General features: G+C 44.4%; 1 long non-coding RNA gene across 4 annotated transcripts; it reads left to right on the top strand.

Annotated features, from left to right (window-relative positions):
• The first annotated feature begins 13,336 nt into the window (after positions 1-13,336).
• On the top strand, positions 13,337-17,784 carry LOC127295130 (uncharacterized). Of its 4 annotated transcripts, none has more exons than XR_007847562.2 (4): positions 13,337-13,892; positions 15,411-15,484; positions 15,583-16,577; positions 17,314-17,784. It is a non-coding gene; the product is annotated as an uncharacterized lncRNA (long non-coding RNA). The 4 variants fall into 4 exon arrangements; XR_007847560.2 differs by having other exon boundaries at positions 13,338-13,892; positions 15,583-16,571; XR_007847561.2 differs by having other exon boundaries at positions 13,340-13,892; positions 15,583-15,783; positions 16,404-17,784.
• The last annotated feature ends 260 nt before the right edge of the window (positions 17,785-18,044 follow it).

Genomic DNA, 18,044 nt, shown 5'->3' with positions numbered 1-18,044 from the left:
ACACACTTTATGTCATATTTATGCATTTTTCGGCACTAACCTATTGACAAGATGCCGAAGAGCCAGTTGCTGTTTTCTGCTGTTTTTGGTTTCAGAAATCCTACAAAGGAAATATTCTCGGAATTCGACGAAATCAACGCCCAGGGTCTTATTTTTCCACGAAGCTTCCAGAAGACCGAAGAGGATACGAAGTGGGGCCACGAGGTGGCGACACGCTAAGGCGGCGCGGCCAAGGAGGGGCCCGCGCCGCCCTAGTGTGTGGGCCCCTCGTGACACCTCCAACCCTGCCCTTCCGCCTACTTAAAGCCTCCGTCGCGAAAACCCTAAAAACATAAGCCACGATACGGAAAACCTTCCAGAGCCACCGCCATCGCGAAGTCAAGTTCGGGGGACAGAAGTCTCTGTTCCGGCACGCCGTCGGGACGGGGAAGTGCCCCCGGAAGCCATCTCCATCGACACCACCGCCATCTTCATCGCCGTTGTTGTCTCCCATGATGAGGAGGGCGTAGTTCTCCCCCGAGGCTGAGGGCTCTACCGGTAGCTATGTGGTTCATCTCTCTCCCATGTACTTCAATACAATGATCTCATGAGCTGCCTTACATGATTGAGATCCATATGATGAGCTTTGTATCACTATTAATCTATGTGCTACTCTAGTGATGTTATTAAAGTATTCTATTCCTCCTCCATGATGTAATGTTGACAGTGTGTGCATCATGTATTACTTGGCGTAGGTTATGATTGTAATCTCTTATAGATTATGAAGTTAACTATTACTATGATAGTATTGATGCGATCTATTCCCCCTTTCATAGCTATTGTTGACAGTGTGTATGATATGTTAGTACTTGGTCTAAATTGCAACGGTCTATTATGCACTCTAGAGGTTACTTTAATATGAACTCCGGATGTTGTGGAGCTTGTTTACTCCGGCTTGAGGTGTGCTTTTATAGCCATACGCAATGAATGGTGTTTGTTATCCAACAAGAGAGTGTAGAGTGGTTTTATTATGTGATCATTGTTGAGAGTGTCCACTAGTGAAAGTAGGATCCCTAGGCCTTGTTTTTAAACATTGAAACACCGTTTATTTACTGTTCCACTGCATGTTTACTCGCTGCCATATTTATTTCAGATTGTTATTACCACTCATTTTCATCCATATTACTTTTATTTCACTATCTCTTCACCGAACTAGTGCACCTATACATCTGACAAGTGTATTAGGTGTGTTGGGGACACAAGAGACTTCTTGTATCATAATTGCAGGGTTGCTTGAGAGGGATATCTTTGACCTCTACCTCCCTGAGTTCGATAAACCTTGGGTGATTCACTTAAGGGAAACTTGCTGATGTTCTACAAACCTCTGCTCTTGGAGGCCCAACACTGTCTACATGAATAGAAGCGTGCGTAGACATCAATGGCCGCCCGGCGCGCAGAACCCTGAGGGACGGGAGGGACCGGCACGCCTCCGGCGCTTAGGCTCCAGCCGGCGGGGACGCGGTAGCCCGGTGGGCAAGGGTAGTTCGAGGCGCAAAGCTCCTCCACCTGCTGGTAGGTTAGAGTGGGTGCGGTGGAAGCCATGAGAGAGTGATGAGAGATTGTAGAGATGTGATATTGCTAGCCAAGCCGAGCTACATATATGTAGTGAGAAATGGCGGGAAAAATGGGAGCGGGAAGACAGGAGGCGGGAAGAAAGTGCGGGAAGAAAGAGGCGGGAAGACAGGGAAGAAATGGCGGGAAGAAGAGGAATCCAGAGCTGGTCATCTAACCTTTAGTCCCGGCTGGTGGGTGCAACCGAGACTAAAGGTGGTTTTGTATCATCTAATAAAACTGTCGGTGGGATAAGCACGTCTGGGTAAGCTTTAGTCCCGGCTGGTGGGTGCAACCGGGACTAAATGTGGTTTTTGTGTCATCTAATAAAACTGTCGGTGGGATAAGGACGTTTGGGTAAGCTTTAGTCCCGGCTGGAGGGTGCAACCGTGACTAAAGCTGTCGACAGGATAAGGACGCGTGGGTGGATGCACTGCTCGATGAGATAAAGCATGTAGCGCACGACGCCCTGTCGGAGGAACAAGACAAAGCAGCAGCGTCGCCGTGCCTATAAAAGGAGCATCGATACGCCTTGGCAAGCAGACCAACAAGCCAACCTAGCAGGTAGGGAGAGTTTCATCCCCATGGATGAGGTTAAGGGTTGGAAAATCTCCCGTGGCGCAGCTTCTCGAAGATGTCGTCGGTGCACACGCCCTACGACATCTTCGGAAGTTGCTCATCGGGAAAATTTTCCTGCAAGCCCGTGAAAGACTCCATCTCCTCTAACGGTGTTGGGTAAAGGGTTCGAAAATCTCCCGTGGCGCAGCTTCTCGAAGATGTCGTCGGTGCACACGCCCTACGACATCTTCGGAAGTTGCTCCTCGGGAAAATTTTCCTGCAAGCCCGTGAAAGACTCCATCTCCTCTAACAGTGTTGGGTAAAGGGATCGAAAATCTCCCGTGGCGCAGCTTCTCGAAGATGTCGTCGGTGCACACGCCCTACGACATCTTCGGAAGTTGCTCCTCGGGAAAATTTTCCTGCAAGCCCGTGAAAGACAGAGGCGGGAAGACAGAGGCGGGAAAGAACTGGCGCGAAGAGGGGCGGGGGGAAGACAGAGGCGGTCAGGAAGAACTTGTGGGAAGCGGGGCGGGAAGACAGGAGGCGGGAAGACAAATGAGGGAAGAAATTGGAATTTTCTGAATTTTTTGATATATTAATTGTATTTTTAAGATTTTGAAATGAATTAGTTTTATTTTTCTGAATTTTTTGATATATTATTTGTATTTTTAAGATTTTGAAATGAATTAGTTTTATTTTTCTAATTTTTTGATATATTATTTGTATTTTTTAGATTTTGAAATGAATTATTTTTATTTTTCTAAATTTTTTGATATATTATTTGTATTTTTATGATTTTGAATTGAATTAGTTTTATTTTTCTGAATTTTTTCATATATTATTTGTATTTTTAAATTTTTTAAATGTATTTGTTTTATTTTTGAAATGAATCTGAAAAAGCACTTTTAGTCGCGGTTGGTGTCCAAAACCGCGACTAAATGTCGTTTCCGCGGGAACCGCAAAAACTGGCGAAAAAAGTCTTTAGTCGCGGTTGGTGTCCCAACCGCGACTAAAGGCCTACGAGTATAAATACTCGCGCCGCCCCGCCCGAACTTCTTCTTCTTCACCCGTCGTCTTGCCTGCTTCGATCTCGTCCGCGCGCGCATCGCCCTCGTCGTTGTCGCCCTCGCCCCCTCGCGCCGTCGTCGTCGTCGCTCTCGCTGTCGCCCTCGCCGCGTCGTCTTCCTCGCGCGCCCGGCCGCCCGTCGCCGTACGTCCTCGTGCGCCCCGCCGTAATCGTCCGCGCCCATGTACGTCGCGCGCCGCGGCCGCCGCCGTGCCGCCCTCGCCGCCGCCGCGCCGCCTCGCTTTCGCCGCCTTGAACGCCGCGCGCTGCCTAGCCCGCCGCGCGCGCGCGTCTACAGTGTACAGAGAGAGAGGAGGGAGAGCGTGAGGGAGAAGGGGGCCGACCGGCCCTTTTTTGTTTTGTTTTTTTGTTTTTTTCATGAACTCACAATTTGTTAATCAAATTTGACTTAAAATTTTGTAAACTTAAAATTTTGTAAACTTAAAATTTTGAAAACTTAAAATAGTGCTAATTAAGTAACTTTAATTTTAAAATAGTTCTATAATAGCTAGGGCACCGAACCCGCGTGTATACGGAGGGGGCGGCGAGGCCCTCGCCGCCCCCTCCTTATACGCGCGGTTTTTTTTGTTTTTTTACGAGAGAGAGGATCGGCACCGCCACCGCCCTTTCGCCACCGCCCTTTCGCCACCGCCCCCTTTCGCCACCGCCACCGCCCCCTTATTTACCGGGATTAATTAGTTTTTACTACATGTTTTCAAGAGTGACACATATGGCGGACGATAGAGCCGACCCGATTAGGGACAACTATAATGCGGAAGCTGAGGCACATCTTTTCGGCATCATAAACGGCGACATTCCTTATGTGGCAGCCGAAGAAGATGAAGAAGAGGATGTGTCTTCTTATCTGAACCTTGACGGTGACGATGAAGGTCGTCAGCGAGGTGATGACGAAGGAACGGGCACTGTCGATGGAGGCCAGCCGTCGACAAACACCTCCGATGATGTTGATAAGCAATTAGCAACCACTTCCGGCGAGGTATATATATACATTGAGCCTCTGGTGATACAAATTTACCGATTTCAATAAATATGTGTATTAACTCGACTCTCTTTCTTATTTTAGCCCTCGGCCAGCGGATCGTCGAAAAAATCGGTGAAGACAAAGCGTGGCAAAACCAAGACGCTGAAACAAGGAGTAACATATAACATTGATGTTATCAGTCCAACCGGCAAGCCGCTGGAGCCCGAAGAGGCGTACACCAAGTTCATCAACCAATGCGGAGTCGTTGTTAGAGACAACGTCCCGATCACCGTCCAGGAATGGCATGAGCTAGTGAAGGCACGTGTTGGTTCCAGTTTCGTCAGCAAGAGAACGAAAAAGGAATGCTAGAGAAAGCTTATGGAGCATTTCGTTCTACCTCCGGAATACAATAAAAAAGATGAATTCGGTAACGACGATCCGGAGGGACGTAAGAGGAGGAGGCTGGTCAAAGAGTTCGCTCTTCAGAAGATGGCCACAGCTTTCCGGACCTACAAGAAAAATTTAGCGGCACAATATGTCGAGAAGGGGAAGACTCCGGATTTCAACGGACAGTATGAGAAGTTGAAAGATTATTGGCCCGAATTTGTTAGGCAAAAGAAATCAGAGCAATTCAAGGCCATATCGGAAAAAAATAAGGCAAATGCGGCTAAGAAAGTGTACAATCATATTATGGGGCCAGGAGGATACCGCCTTTCGGAGCCTAAGTAGCAGAAGATGGAGGATGACCTGAGGGCGCGAGGAATCCCTCTAGGTACAGAGGGATGGGACCCTAGGGCTAAAAGCTGGTGGCACGGGCATGGGGGAACGCTAGACCCGGTGACAGGGGAGTGTGTTCACCGAGACACAAAGTTTAAACCCACCCAAGCCCTTATTGACGCAATGAGGGATGCTCAAGAGGGGAAGATCAAGTTCAACAGAGAGAATGTCGCGCTGACAAAGCTGAAAGATGATCGGTGGTGGTGGTGGTGGTGCGTCACCTACACCTCCTTCACGTTGGCCGACGCCGCCCCCCCAATTCACCTCCGGCGGGTAAGCAGCCGCCGCCCCCCAGTCCGCCTCGGGCGGGTAAGCAGATGCCGCCCCCCAATCCACCTCCGGCGAAGAAGCAGAAGCAGTCCTGGACTATTAACCCGGACCCTTATGTACCTAAAACCACAAAGGTACCGGAGCCATCGCTGAAGCCTCTCCCCACAAGGCCTTGGGAACGTAGTGCCGAGGAAGTCGATGCGGCCGCGACTGCTCACCATGAGAAATGGAGGGCGGATATGAAGGCGAAAAGAGAGCCTGAGCCAAAGCTAGTATATTCTGACAAGGAAAAGAAGTGGGCTAAGTCATTTTTGAGCACACCGTCCCAAGCCGCGAAGAATCTGCCTAACGACTATGCACGTGAACTTCGTAGGCAAGCACTCATGTTGAAGGAGAAGAAAGACTTGGCGGAGAAGCAGGAGAAGAAAGCCTTGGAGGAGGCCGAGAAAGAATTAGCAAGTAAAAAAAGCAGGAAACGAGTTGCCCAGCTCGGGGAACAAAGTAAACAATCGATCCCCCCGCTCATAGTGAAAGCCGCCGGTCCGGATGCTGAACTAATGGACCCCAAAATCATAGCAGCTGCGGCAGAACAGGGAATGACTGTAACGGGTGCCAGAGAACAAGCGGCCCAGATGGGTATGACTCTTCGTGCAGTGTTAGGCCTTGAGGAGGCGCCAATGAGTGAGGTAGTAATTACATATGTGCTGAATGGGCCTCTCGTCGAGCCTGCGCAGGAAGAGGATCTACCTCCACAAATGAAAAATCTGCTAATTTGGTACAAGGGTCACATAAAAACTAACGCCGACAAAGATTATATTTATACGGAAGTTAGACATGAGCATCACTTCAAACATTACTATGTAACAGTTCATCTGAGTGAATTGTTCCAGCTTTTCAATCTGCGCGAGCTCGACAAATCTATCATCAGTTGCTACGTTCTGCAAGTGATTTATTTCTACCCCATCTCGTTCATTGCCTGCACTATATATATATATATATATATATTGTCCTAACTATATTGTTGTGTACGCTATTATGTAGAATGAATCTTAAGGAATGCAGAATAAGGAACATCCATGATGTTGGGTTCATTGACCCACAAATCGTTAATGGATATGTGTTAGAAAAACACCCCGCCGACGTGGAGCAAGACCTGTGGCTTTTTCTTACAAAGCAGGAACTCAAAAGTGATATTCTATTTCCTTACCATTTTGGGTGAGTGTTTCTGTCTTGAGCACATTCTCTTTTGTTTACTCCATGCATGGTATGTGGCTAATCGATGAGTTATGCATGACTGTGCATGTATCATGTCCGCAGGTTCCACTGGATTCTGCTAGTAATTCAATTTCACACCTCCACAGTTCTCGTCATCGACTCTCTGAATATGGATGCAAAGCTTTGGGTCGACATGAGAAAAATGATGCAAAAGTAATTATTTTCATTCATTTGCGCTCTATATCGATCGGCCTATTTCGTTCATTTCCTAATATCAAGTAACTAATAACTCTCTTGTTCATTTAATTTTCTTTGCCTCGTAGGGTTTGGAGACGGTTCGCAGATGAAAAGGTCGGTGAATTCAAAAAAGAGCTACAATTTAGAAGGTCACTGACTGGGGATATTCAGCCACCGGGGACCAATCTATGTGGATACTATGTTTGTGAGATGATCCGGAGATACACCTCTGAGCGGCAGCCGTCTGATAACAATGTCAAGAGGAATAACCTCCGGAAGACGCTTAGTCTAGAAGCTCGCTTCCGACCACTTCAAGAGGAACTAGCAGGATGGTTCATGAGGGAAGTCCTCCATCCTAAAGGAGAACACGATTACGAGGACGTGGAACTTCTGATGCAGTAAATTATGTATGGAAACTTGTTCAAAATTGTATATGGTCATCCGATATTGAATATATATTGTATATTCCTCTTGAATTCTTTTTTGTTCTAATTTCAAATTTGTTTGAAATTGTACATTCATATGCATGTATGTAGTACCGTAGAATATGTGAAACTCCTTCAAAATTAAAATAAAACACAAAAGAAATAAAACAATACAAATTAAAAAAAAACCAGATTTAGGGGGGGGCTAAAACCCTAAATCTGCGGCGGCCTTTAGTCGCGGTTGGCCAGAAGAACCGCGACTAAAGGTCCTCCGCCCCGACGGTCGCCTGGCACCCACATGGACGGGCCTTTAGTCGCGGTTCGTAAGCAACCGCGACTAAAGGGGGAGGGGGGCTTTAGTCGCGCTTATTTAATCCCGGTTGCGCAACCGGGATTAATGGCAGTTGCCAACCGGGACTAAAGCCCCTTTTTCTACCAGTGTGAGCAGCGAATGAACGGCGGCGGCTGTCCTTTCCATAAAAGATGAAGGAGCAGCGGAACAAGGAGAGTAGACGATTCTCACCTTCTACCTATTTCTTCTCTTTTCTGACCACATCTCCTCACATGAATCCTTGGGCAGCTTTTGTTGTGCGTCCAAAGATGGAGCTTCAGAGTAGGAAGTAGGAAGAAATTGGCAGCAGCTGGATAGTCTTTATGTTTCTAAAATTCGTTACTGAACTTGTGTCAGAACTGATTTTTTCATATATCTTCATTATTAAAAAATGTGCTATGCTAACATGAATTTGATGCATTGTACATATACCTTGAATGCTGAGACCATCCACGTACTGCGTTGAAGGAATATTTCTTAACCTCGTGGTTCTTTGTTTTAGATGTGTTAGATTTGTACGATTTAATTAGCTAATACCATTTTATTCTCTTTCATTCTCAGGATGCCGACCAAGAATAGTAGAGAGGGCAAGTCACTCCAATTTGAGGATCCACCAATTAACAAAACCTTTCTAGAACCGTCCTCTCTTGAGATGGAGAAATCACCTTCTCTTCAGAGAATAGATGGCATGCTTCAGTTTTGGAAATAAGGCAGGAACAGAAACTCCCATGATTCGGAAAAAGATCAAAGCCCAACTCCAGAAAAAACTATAGATGATGGAATATACATCCGGTGAGTGATGGGTTTGTTTTCTGTCTCATATCTATAATATGTGAGATATGATTTGCCTTGTCTTGGATTCTTGATCGTTTCAAAAGATTTTCCTACGAGAGGGAGACTCCAAGTATGTACTAAATTATTGGCATATAAAATTCCAGATAAGCATTTTCGCAATTTGCACTAATATTCAGAAAATGAAATGCACGCTTCCTATAATTGGAATCAGATGAATGAATGATAACCAAATAGGGTTGTTCGTTGCTTAAGGCCTAGGTCCTTTCTGCACTCTTTCTTATTTTAGCATCTATGTTCATTGCTTAAGGCCTAGGTTTATACTTTTTGTACATGATGTGCCTACAAATTAGATTTGCAATGAGATCAAAATATACATTGTCATATGTGCATGGATTTTTCTTTCCAAAGTATAGGTCCATAAATTACATGATCATTTTGTGTTGTCTCAGATCAGGGATGATGTTAAACTATTTTGTACGAACATAGTCCTTGCATTGGTCATAGGTAGAAAAAAAAGAGGTATCCATATGTATACGATCAACTTGTTGTCCAGAGTGTAACAAGCATTCTTACAGTAATGCATGTGGAAAGATGGGAAAACATATGTGGTTGACGCCTTCCATCATGAATGCAACTTTAGCATATCTATGAACCCATTTGTTCTGCAAATAGTTATACATGTTAGAGAATCAATAAATTTTGTTTCCTTATTCATTGTTTTGCCTTGCTGGATTTTACCCAGCAAGATAGCCTCCCCTCTATTTTTTGAAAAAAAGTCTGTGTGCATCATTTTGATGTAGATGTTGGCGGTAAAACCTCCATTTCAACAAAATATAGCCAGCCTGGTCGATAGTTAAAAATATTTGTGTTATTTATGTACATAAGCATGGTATGCTCCATCTTTCAGGAGGCTTCTTCCAGCCCGAGGGATGAATTGTTGAGTAGGCTATGAAAAACCTACATAGAGTTACAATCTGGTAATGGCTGATCCAGTACATGCTATTGGTGAGTACTCCCTCAGTTCCGATTAAATGGACGCGAGTGGGTGTCTCTTTAGGCTAGCTTCCTTGAGAAAGACAGTTCTGATCACGTCGATTAAATAGGAACCGAGGTAGTAGATTATTACAATATGGTAATGGTTGATCCAGTACATGCTCTTGCTTTCTGAATCAACGCACACATTTCCGTTTCAGAACCATATAGGTAGAATAATGGAAACGCATGCGTGTTGGGTGATACCACACAACAACTGAAGTATTTAGTTTCGCAAGTGGAATCTCTTACAAAAGAGAATACCACATTGAAGAATGAATCTCACTATGTAAGGTCTTTTGAGTCGATAAGCTTGATTCAATCTGGTGCAAACTTTGTTCAAAAAGAATATCTGGTGAAATCTCACCTTTGACTAATTTGATGCTTTGTTGTAAGTACGGATTGGATTTATATATCATATGCTACAGGTTACTAAGATAATTACACATTGGTAGTTTGTTCTCAGTGAAGCCCTAGCTTGTTTAAACCAACTATTTTATCCTGATTTCTTCACACATTTTTTTTACCAAAATGATACACCAGTGGAGGTACAAGGAAATGCTAAATGAAATAGTATCAACAAATCATGTCTCCTAAACATTGACAGGTTCTGACGCCCGCCAAAACAAAGGAGGAAGGGGGTCCTGATCGTTCGTGTCCAGTCGGCATCAACCAGCGCGGTTGCGGCCGATGCTGGTGCTCTGCTTGCCGGGTTGCCGCGTCCGCCCGTGGTTCTGTCCCAACTGATCCGTCCCATGCCAATGGTACCTCTGGACCTGGTATGTTATTTCCTGATTTCTGGGTCGATTTATGGATGGTATTCCTTGTTTGTTCAAATAATGTGGCATTGAGGTGGATGGATTATGCAGTGTGGAGGTCCAGTCGAAATTGGTTAGGTCCATTCATGGATCAATAGCATGTTGCGATCCCTGATGCATGATTTGATTGTTAGTATTTCGTGTTGATGAGCTGACGGATTGTGTAAAGGAAATAAACTTCTTGAGGGCATGTAAGAACATCATGGCTCAGGTCATGGGAAATGATAATCATATTATATTGTTTTATAAGCATATTGGAGCTAAGAAGAGTATTAAATGGTTTGTGTACGTTATGAATGGGAGATAGCCGATTTCAGATTAGTTATGTACATTTCCAGCCCATATTCTTGGACTTCTCAGTTCAGATGTCAATGTTTGTCCCCCTCATCTACTGAAATATCATGTATGTATCCATCATCTTCTGAAATATCATGTGCAGTTAAAATCTGGCAAATTTAAATGATATGAGCAAAGAGTAGTTATGTACATTTCCAGCCCATATTCTTGGACTTCTGAGTTCAGATGTCAATGTTTGTCCCCGTCATCTACTGAAATATCATGTCTGTATCCATCATCTTCTGAAATATCATGTGCAGTTAAAATCTGACAAATTTAAACGATATGAGCAAAGAGCGGCGCGGCAAAGCGCGCTAGGTCCTTCTAGTCCATGTGCATATGGCATCGATGTGTGGAGACTAAGAGACACACATGCATGTGACTACAATCAAAGTGGTGCGTTTCAGCTAAGGCCTGAGCTGCCGTACATCAGCGGGAAAAGAGGAGTCACAGCCCGGACAGCCCAATAGCCCACGACTGATGCGACAGACGCAGGGCATCGTGGCGGCTCTCCTCCATAAATAATACTGCACCCGCGGTAGTCTTCTTGGGCAATTTGGACAAAATAACCTAATGTTGAAACAAATTTCAAAAGTAAACCTTCCGCAGAACAAATTCACGGATCTAACATTTTTGTGTCACGCCGGTCTTCATGGCGTGGCACCTCATTGAGCGGCGCTGTTGGCTGGGGCGTGGCACACAAGTGCAACGCCATGGTCTACGGCGTGACATCCCATTGTGTGGCGTCGTAGGCTGGGGGCCACACAATGGGGTGCCACGCCCTAGCCTACGGCGTGACACGGGGGGGGGGGGGGGGTTAGATTCGTGAATTTGTTTTATTGATAGTTCATTTTTCAAAATCCTTTTAACTGGTGTTATCCTAGTAGTGTTTCTGGTGGGCAGGGCCATACTAAGCGGTGTGAAATGTTGATTTTGTCTGCTGCTTTTTTCATTTTCTCATGCGCGGTTGGGTTAGTGAGCCCGTGGAGAAGAAGGAGCAAACTGTGAGGAGTGGAAAAGAAGGAGCAGACACTTCTCATCCTGTTGAGTAAATTACATATAGTTACCACTTTTGGGGCAATGGTTTCAAGTTGGTACCATCTTTGGTAATTTTAACAAGTAAGTGCAACTTCTGGGACAGCTTATAACAAATAGAGCAACTCTGGAGTTAACAGTGAATTAAACATGTGGACCCACTTGTCATAGCAACCGTCCGTCGGCCAGCCGTTAGGGCCACGTTCACACGTCGTCCCAGATCAGGGGCATGGGTCGGCATGCGGCAGCTTCCGCAGGATCTCCGCCAGCACGTCTGTGGAGAAGCTCTGCTCCATCGCCATGGCTTGGTCGTGTCTTGTTATTTTCTTTGATTTGACGATTCCCGTGATTAATTCTCGTGTCCTTTTTAGGCACAGTAGAACTGTAGAAGATGGCAAGATGGGATCAGCGTCGGATCAACTTGGTTGCCATGTTGTTTGGTATTTTTTTTTTGTTGGAACTGACCTAACGGTCGCATCTATTGACTATTTTCCGCAAAAAGAATTTGTGACATGTCTTTAAACAAGGTTTAACCGGTAGCAGGAAAAGGAAGAGAAAAAATATAGTAAGATGAACCGGTAGAATCCCATAGAGATGCAAATGATATATTTTTTTTTATAACATATAGGTAGTTCTTGTAGGAACTTCCTGCAATTATCCGAGTAAACATTAAAGAGAAACAAACTGGGAACCTACGCTGATGATTATGATGTAGAATTTTTTTAAAGAGATGTTGAATTAGATGATCTCGTTTCTGAATAAAGACTACAACAAATGACTGTGCCAGAATTTAATGCGTTGCTATGGAAATTTATGAGTTTGTTAGAGATATAGATTGTTTCAAAAATATAATATCAGCCTCTCGAGTTTTATCATTTAAAGACCATCGATATATGCTATGTACTTGATTTTGAAATACGATGTGTTTTAAATTATTTTTGTCAGCAATGCCCTCTTTTATTGTCTAGCCCTAGGGCCCCTAAATATGTATGGACCGGCTCTATGAAAAAAAATGAAACCGTGTCTAGGAGAAACTAAACACTTTTTTTTATATAGTAGAAGCGGGACTTGACGTGATAATTCCGAAATTCGTCCCTAATAGAAATCGAACGCTGCGACCCCAACCACTGGGCTAAGCCCACGTCGTCGGCTCTATGTATTTGGTATCATAGATGTTTATATTTTTCTTTCTATATAGTTAGTGAAACTTTGACTTTAACCAAAAAAATTATAAGCATTCTATTTTTTCAATTTTGGGAAGAAGGAAGCAGCTTTTACAAAGCTGTATATCGGCTAGTAAGTGCAATCACACACACAGGTTATACATGGTCATTAGTGTATACTGCTAGTACTCTTGTAGTTCACCGCAACAACAAAAAAGAACTAGTATTGTATTTACTATTTACCCTTGTTGATCGTATAGCTGTCAAGTTTGCGGTGTGAGGTTGGGGTTGTTTTCTCCGCCGCCACGCGACCAAGGAAATGAAGCAGCCCTAGGATGATGGAGTCGACACGTACGCGCGCGGCTCGCTGACCGGTGAACCAACTGCGGGGCGCGCGGTGGACTCTCCGTGCGTACGTGCGTCACATGCAGGCGGGCACTGCTCCGCTCCGGTCGATCAGCGCCGAGACACGTACGCGCGCGCGTGAGTCGATATTGTAAGTTGTCGTGCCCTAACGGCTGGCACACGGACGTTAGCTATGACAAGTGGATCCGCGCGGTTAACTCGGTGTCAACACCGAAGGTGCTCTATTTGTTAGCAGCTGCTCCAGAAGTTGTATTTATTTGTTAAAATTACCAAAGATGGTACCAACTTGAAACCGTTGCCCCAAAAGTGGTATCTATATGTAATTTACTCCGTCCTGTTGAGTTAGTAACTCGAGGTAGAAAAGGAGGAGCAGAAAAGGTAGAAAATATGTAAGCTAGCCGCACATTGTTGATATGCGCGGTAATAAATTCATGTCGCTGCTCTAGATCTAGCAGTTCAGAGGAGAGGGTGAGCTGCAAAGTAGCTCGTCCTGTTGTCGTGTGCGGCGGCGAGGCCTCGCCGCTGGTAGAGATCAAGGACCAGCTGCCCATAGGCGAAGGGAAGAAGGGATGTGGCAGATCGACGGTTGGGCTAGTGAGCCCGTGGGCGATTGGAGAAAAGACGATGGTCGGAGCAGCGTTTGACACAGTGAGTCCGTGGTTCGTGGGCGAGGGGGAGAGGGGCGATGGCAAGAGCACTGATTGAAGAGGAAGAGGAACTCAATTTTGCCGGCAAGGGGAAGAAGGCTCATGCTGAAGAAGCAGTTGAACAGAGGAAGGGGAAGCCAATCTTGCCGGCGTGTGCGATAATGTGGATCAACCGGTAGTCAAGATTCAGCATCCTGGCATAGCTGATCTTATCTATTGGCCCGAGGAGACCTGGCCTCGCATCTGCTGGTATAATCCTCTCTCTCTATATGAAATAGTGTCTTATGTCAGTTAACCTTATCTTCTTTTAACTGAGCCAGAGAAACCAATTGTTCTACTCTCTTTGGCATTGCAAATATGTTTGAACCAAATGGGCAAATTTATGAGTTCCACTCTCCCGGGCAACACAAACTTGTATGGACTAAATTAGCAAATTTATGATTAAATAGCTAGCTACAGCAAGAAATAACAAAAGGCAAGTGAAGCAAAAGATCGTGAACAGAAAGTACAAAAGAGAAATCACTAAGAGTAGCATAAGTTACTGATCACAATACATCACAAAAGTAGCCATTATGCTGAGCTGCATCCAGCTTTCTGAAATTGCATGAACTTTTATTTTATAGATAGCTTAAATACAGGACCAATAATAGTCAGCGAGGACAATCTGAACAGCTAACTATGTTGCCATCTGAGCTTGGACACGTGACACTACCTGTCCATATATTTGGAACCAAATAATACAACACAGGACACTATCTATGCATATATTCTGAGGGAGATGCATGGGATCTTCACGGTAGGATGTTTTGGATCGAAGATTAGGCGTCAAATGTGCAGTTCCTCTTCTGAATTGGGCTCATCTGTTCTGCATCTGAGTCTAGGAAAGAGTGTACTATTAATTGTTTCTGTATGGTTCATGGTAAACAGATTTCACTCCATTGGTACTGCAAAAGTCAAAATAAGTCAGATAAACACTGGAGTATACATATGCACTGCTCTAGCAGGTACAATCTGCAACCTAAAACTGATACTGGATCATTTTGCCGTCTAAAATCTCATTTTGTAGAAAGAGTTGCACGCGTTCATCTGATCACTTGAAGCAGGTTCTCAGCGTGCAATACTAACCACAATTTTTAACCTCTAAATATGCACTAATTACTAATTTCTTAAGAAATGCAAGATGATAATACTAATAGTTATATGCTTTACATGAAAACTAGGCAACAATATGAACTCCAAAATAAAGCTTCTGCAAATATGTGCAATAATACATTAAAGCATATAGGAGATGGCATGACCATGACTAATTAACATATATAAGTGCATCGTTTTACTCCCAGTAGGAAGCAAAATCCACATATACATCTAGTAGATTAAATAAAGCCTAGAACGTTGGCAGTTCGCAAAGGACCAGTCCTATAACCTTAGTTTCCCTAGTGGGTTCTTAGATTGTGACTATCTTAAATTTTGCCTAGTCTTAAACTCGAAAGGAGCCATGTAAAATTGCTTATAAGAAAAAAACTGATATCCTGAAACAAAGATAATAGATGTAACAGTGCAAGGAGAGATAATAATCTGAAGAGTTTGTAAAATCAATATACAATTTCATGCTGATGTAAGCCATCATTCACTTATTGAGTAATTAATTTGATTTTCTATGAAGGATATGAACTTTATTTTAAGGAGATATCCATCAAGAAACCACTTTAGAATCCACAAATTTACTGCATCTTGATCCTTTACTTCTGATGATCTTGAATCGAACAGGGTAATCGTGTCCCTGTGAACCTTAATCTGTCCAATACTCAAAACCGGAGGTCACCAAAAAGAAGGATCAGCATGTAGGTGAACCATTGTATTGCTGAACATTTTCTATGATCAATATATGTCAGCTCGTAATACGGAACACAACTCACTGTAAATTGTTGAACTGCCACAGGTCTGGCTAGAACCGGCAGCTCCATCTCCAGTAGGGTCACAGAGGAGAGGAGGCTGAAGTTCTAGACCAGGATACCAGCGCTCCAAGCCGAGACTGACGCCGCATCCGAACGCGCAGAGCCTGTAGTACTTCCAGCGGGCAAAGTTCTGGGTGATATTTTCACCGTTGTGTTTGAAATATGAACCAAGAAGACCAGAGAAGGTACCGTTGCTTCCTTTCTTTCTGATCTGTATATAGGTGACATGGAGATGGAGGGGAGAAGAGCCAAACAATTTTAGAGGAATAGATCACATATTCCACCAAATTGCAGATGGAAAAAAGAAGTTAATATCACACATTACATAGAAGTGGAGAGGAAAAAGGAACGTTTTTCTACAAAGTACATTAATGTGTGCCTTTCTCAAGCAATACAAAATCTTACAGAACCATGCATCTCCTCAGTCCACAGTACACAATGATGCTTCTCTGTTTTGGAGCCCAGCCAGAATGACATATCAAGAATGATTAAATTGATCAAAAATGCTATTTGGTACAAAAATCTGTCTTAGGATTTGACAAAACCAGAAAATTATATACGATACTAGCAGTATTCACCTCAAATTATTTTAAGCAATTCTCTAGCATTAATAACTTCTATATGTGGTGTTAGATCAACTTAAATAGTAGTGCCCAAATAGCTAGCTCCTAGAAACCATCCCCTCATTGATTAATTCAAACCCATAATAACAGACTTTAATTCTAGAGGGCATCCTAATTCAGATGAACACCACAAGGTACTGCAATTTGTTTTCCTCCTGACGCTGCTACCCGTGCGCGCACAGTTGCAGCTACCGCTGCTTTTTTCTGGTCTGCATATAGAGGTGAGGAAGATACTGGAACACCGAACAGCTTACCAGCGAGTTGCCGGTGGGTGATGGGTCGTGTCCAATCTAATCGGCGCCCTCGCTATGGAAGCATAAGTAGAGCGAGGCACGGGGATGCGACGACAGGTAAAGGTGATCCCTCCCATTTGCTGTCCATTGTTAGGTAGAAGTGCCCTGTCTCAGCTCCAACACCCAGCACCTGACCCTCAAGCGGATGCTGCTTGGTGAATTTCAAGCTTAGATGGGTTTGTCACTTAAGTAAGTCTGCAAGCAAAAGAATAGTCATGCATATAAGATAAATAAAGGAAACAAGCTGCTACCAGATAAAATTATACACTCGGCTATTACAGATCAATTTCATTGGTAATTAAGTATAATAAATCATATAAATGGTTTGAATATTCTGTTTTAGTTGGATCCTATTGCGAAAACAGAAGATATTAGAGATAAGATATAAGAATTTTTTTGCATGAGATATTGGATAATCTTTATATCAACTATGTTTTTTCCTGAAGATGGTTTTTGTGTCACAACTCTTGAAATCCAAGTGATAAGAATTTATTTTCTCCACCTGTAAATACACAATATTTTATTTGTACATAAAGAGGTGTACTCATTTAGTCATTGGCTCGTATATGTACTTTGAGAGACATTCCATCACACCCTGGCTGAACAATTGGAGAGTGAGAAACCTAAAAGTATTCTAGTCATATCTCAATGCAGCCCAGATATACTATCTGCTCATATAGCTAGATCTGTACTGTATCTATTTACTCATGCATATTATTGAAAAGAAATAGCAAAAAAAAAGAGTGTCAAATACAACAACCATGCACAAGAGACCCTGACTGGAGCAGGAAAGATGCAGGTATGGAATCGAGATGCAGGTAAGGAAACTAAAGGAAGAAAATAAGGGAGCGGACCTGGTGGATCTTGACGCACTTGGCGTCAGGTCAACAGCAAGAGCAGGCAGGCGGATGAGCTGTTGGCGACGACGTCGTCCGGGTTATCCCCCCACGGGTCCGCCCATCCTCGTCGCCGGAATGGACCGATGGCAGTGAACAGGTCGTTGATGCAGCTGAACCGACGGATGCGGATGAACGTGGACCAGGCGGAGTAGGAGGCGTAGCCGTGCCACCTAGGTGAAGGGCAAGCTGGAAGGCGGTAGCCCCATCATCGAAACTGTCACACCTGCCCCTACCGTGCCGGTGGACAACGAGTCTCTACTCCGCACAAGCGTCGAAGTGGGACCAGAGAGCAAAGGAGGACCAACCATCAGTGACTAAAGGCTATCTTGTGTGAGTGCATTAGCTAAGTTGTGGGCCAGGGTGTCCCAGTTGTAAGCACATGGGAGGGACCGGCAGAGATGTTCCGCATGGTGACGTTGGTGAAGATAGGGGTATCTCGATGGGGTGGGCGCGCGCTGCAGGATTGTGGGGTGGGGGGAAGCCTTCCGCGGCGGCGACGAAGCGGAGCTCCTCCATGTTATCCTCGACGACGGCGTGGGGTGGCGGACGTTGAAGAAGAAGCGAAGAGACCAGAAGAACTGGGGCAACCAGACCACTCGTTTCGCACGTGGAGCTACTCGATTGTTCCATC

This window comes from Lolium perenne, chromosome 4, assembly GCF_019359855.2.
Source record: "Lolium perenne isolate Kyuss_39 chromosome 4, Kyuss_2.0, whole genome shotgun sequence".
Lineage (NCBI taxonomy): Eukaryota > Viridiplantae > Streptophyta > Magnoliopsida > Poales > Poaceae > Lolium > Lolium perenne.
This window is presented reverse-complemented; position numbering and strand designations above follow the sequence as displayed.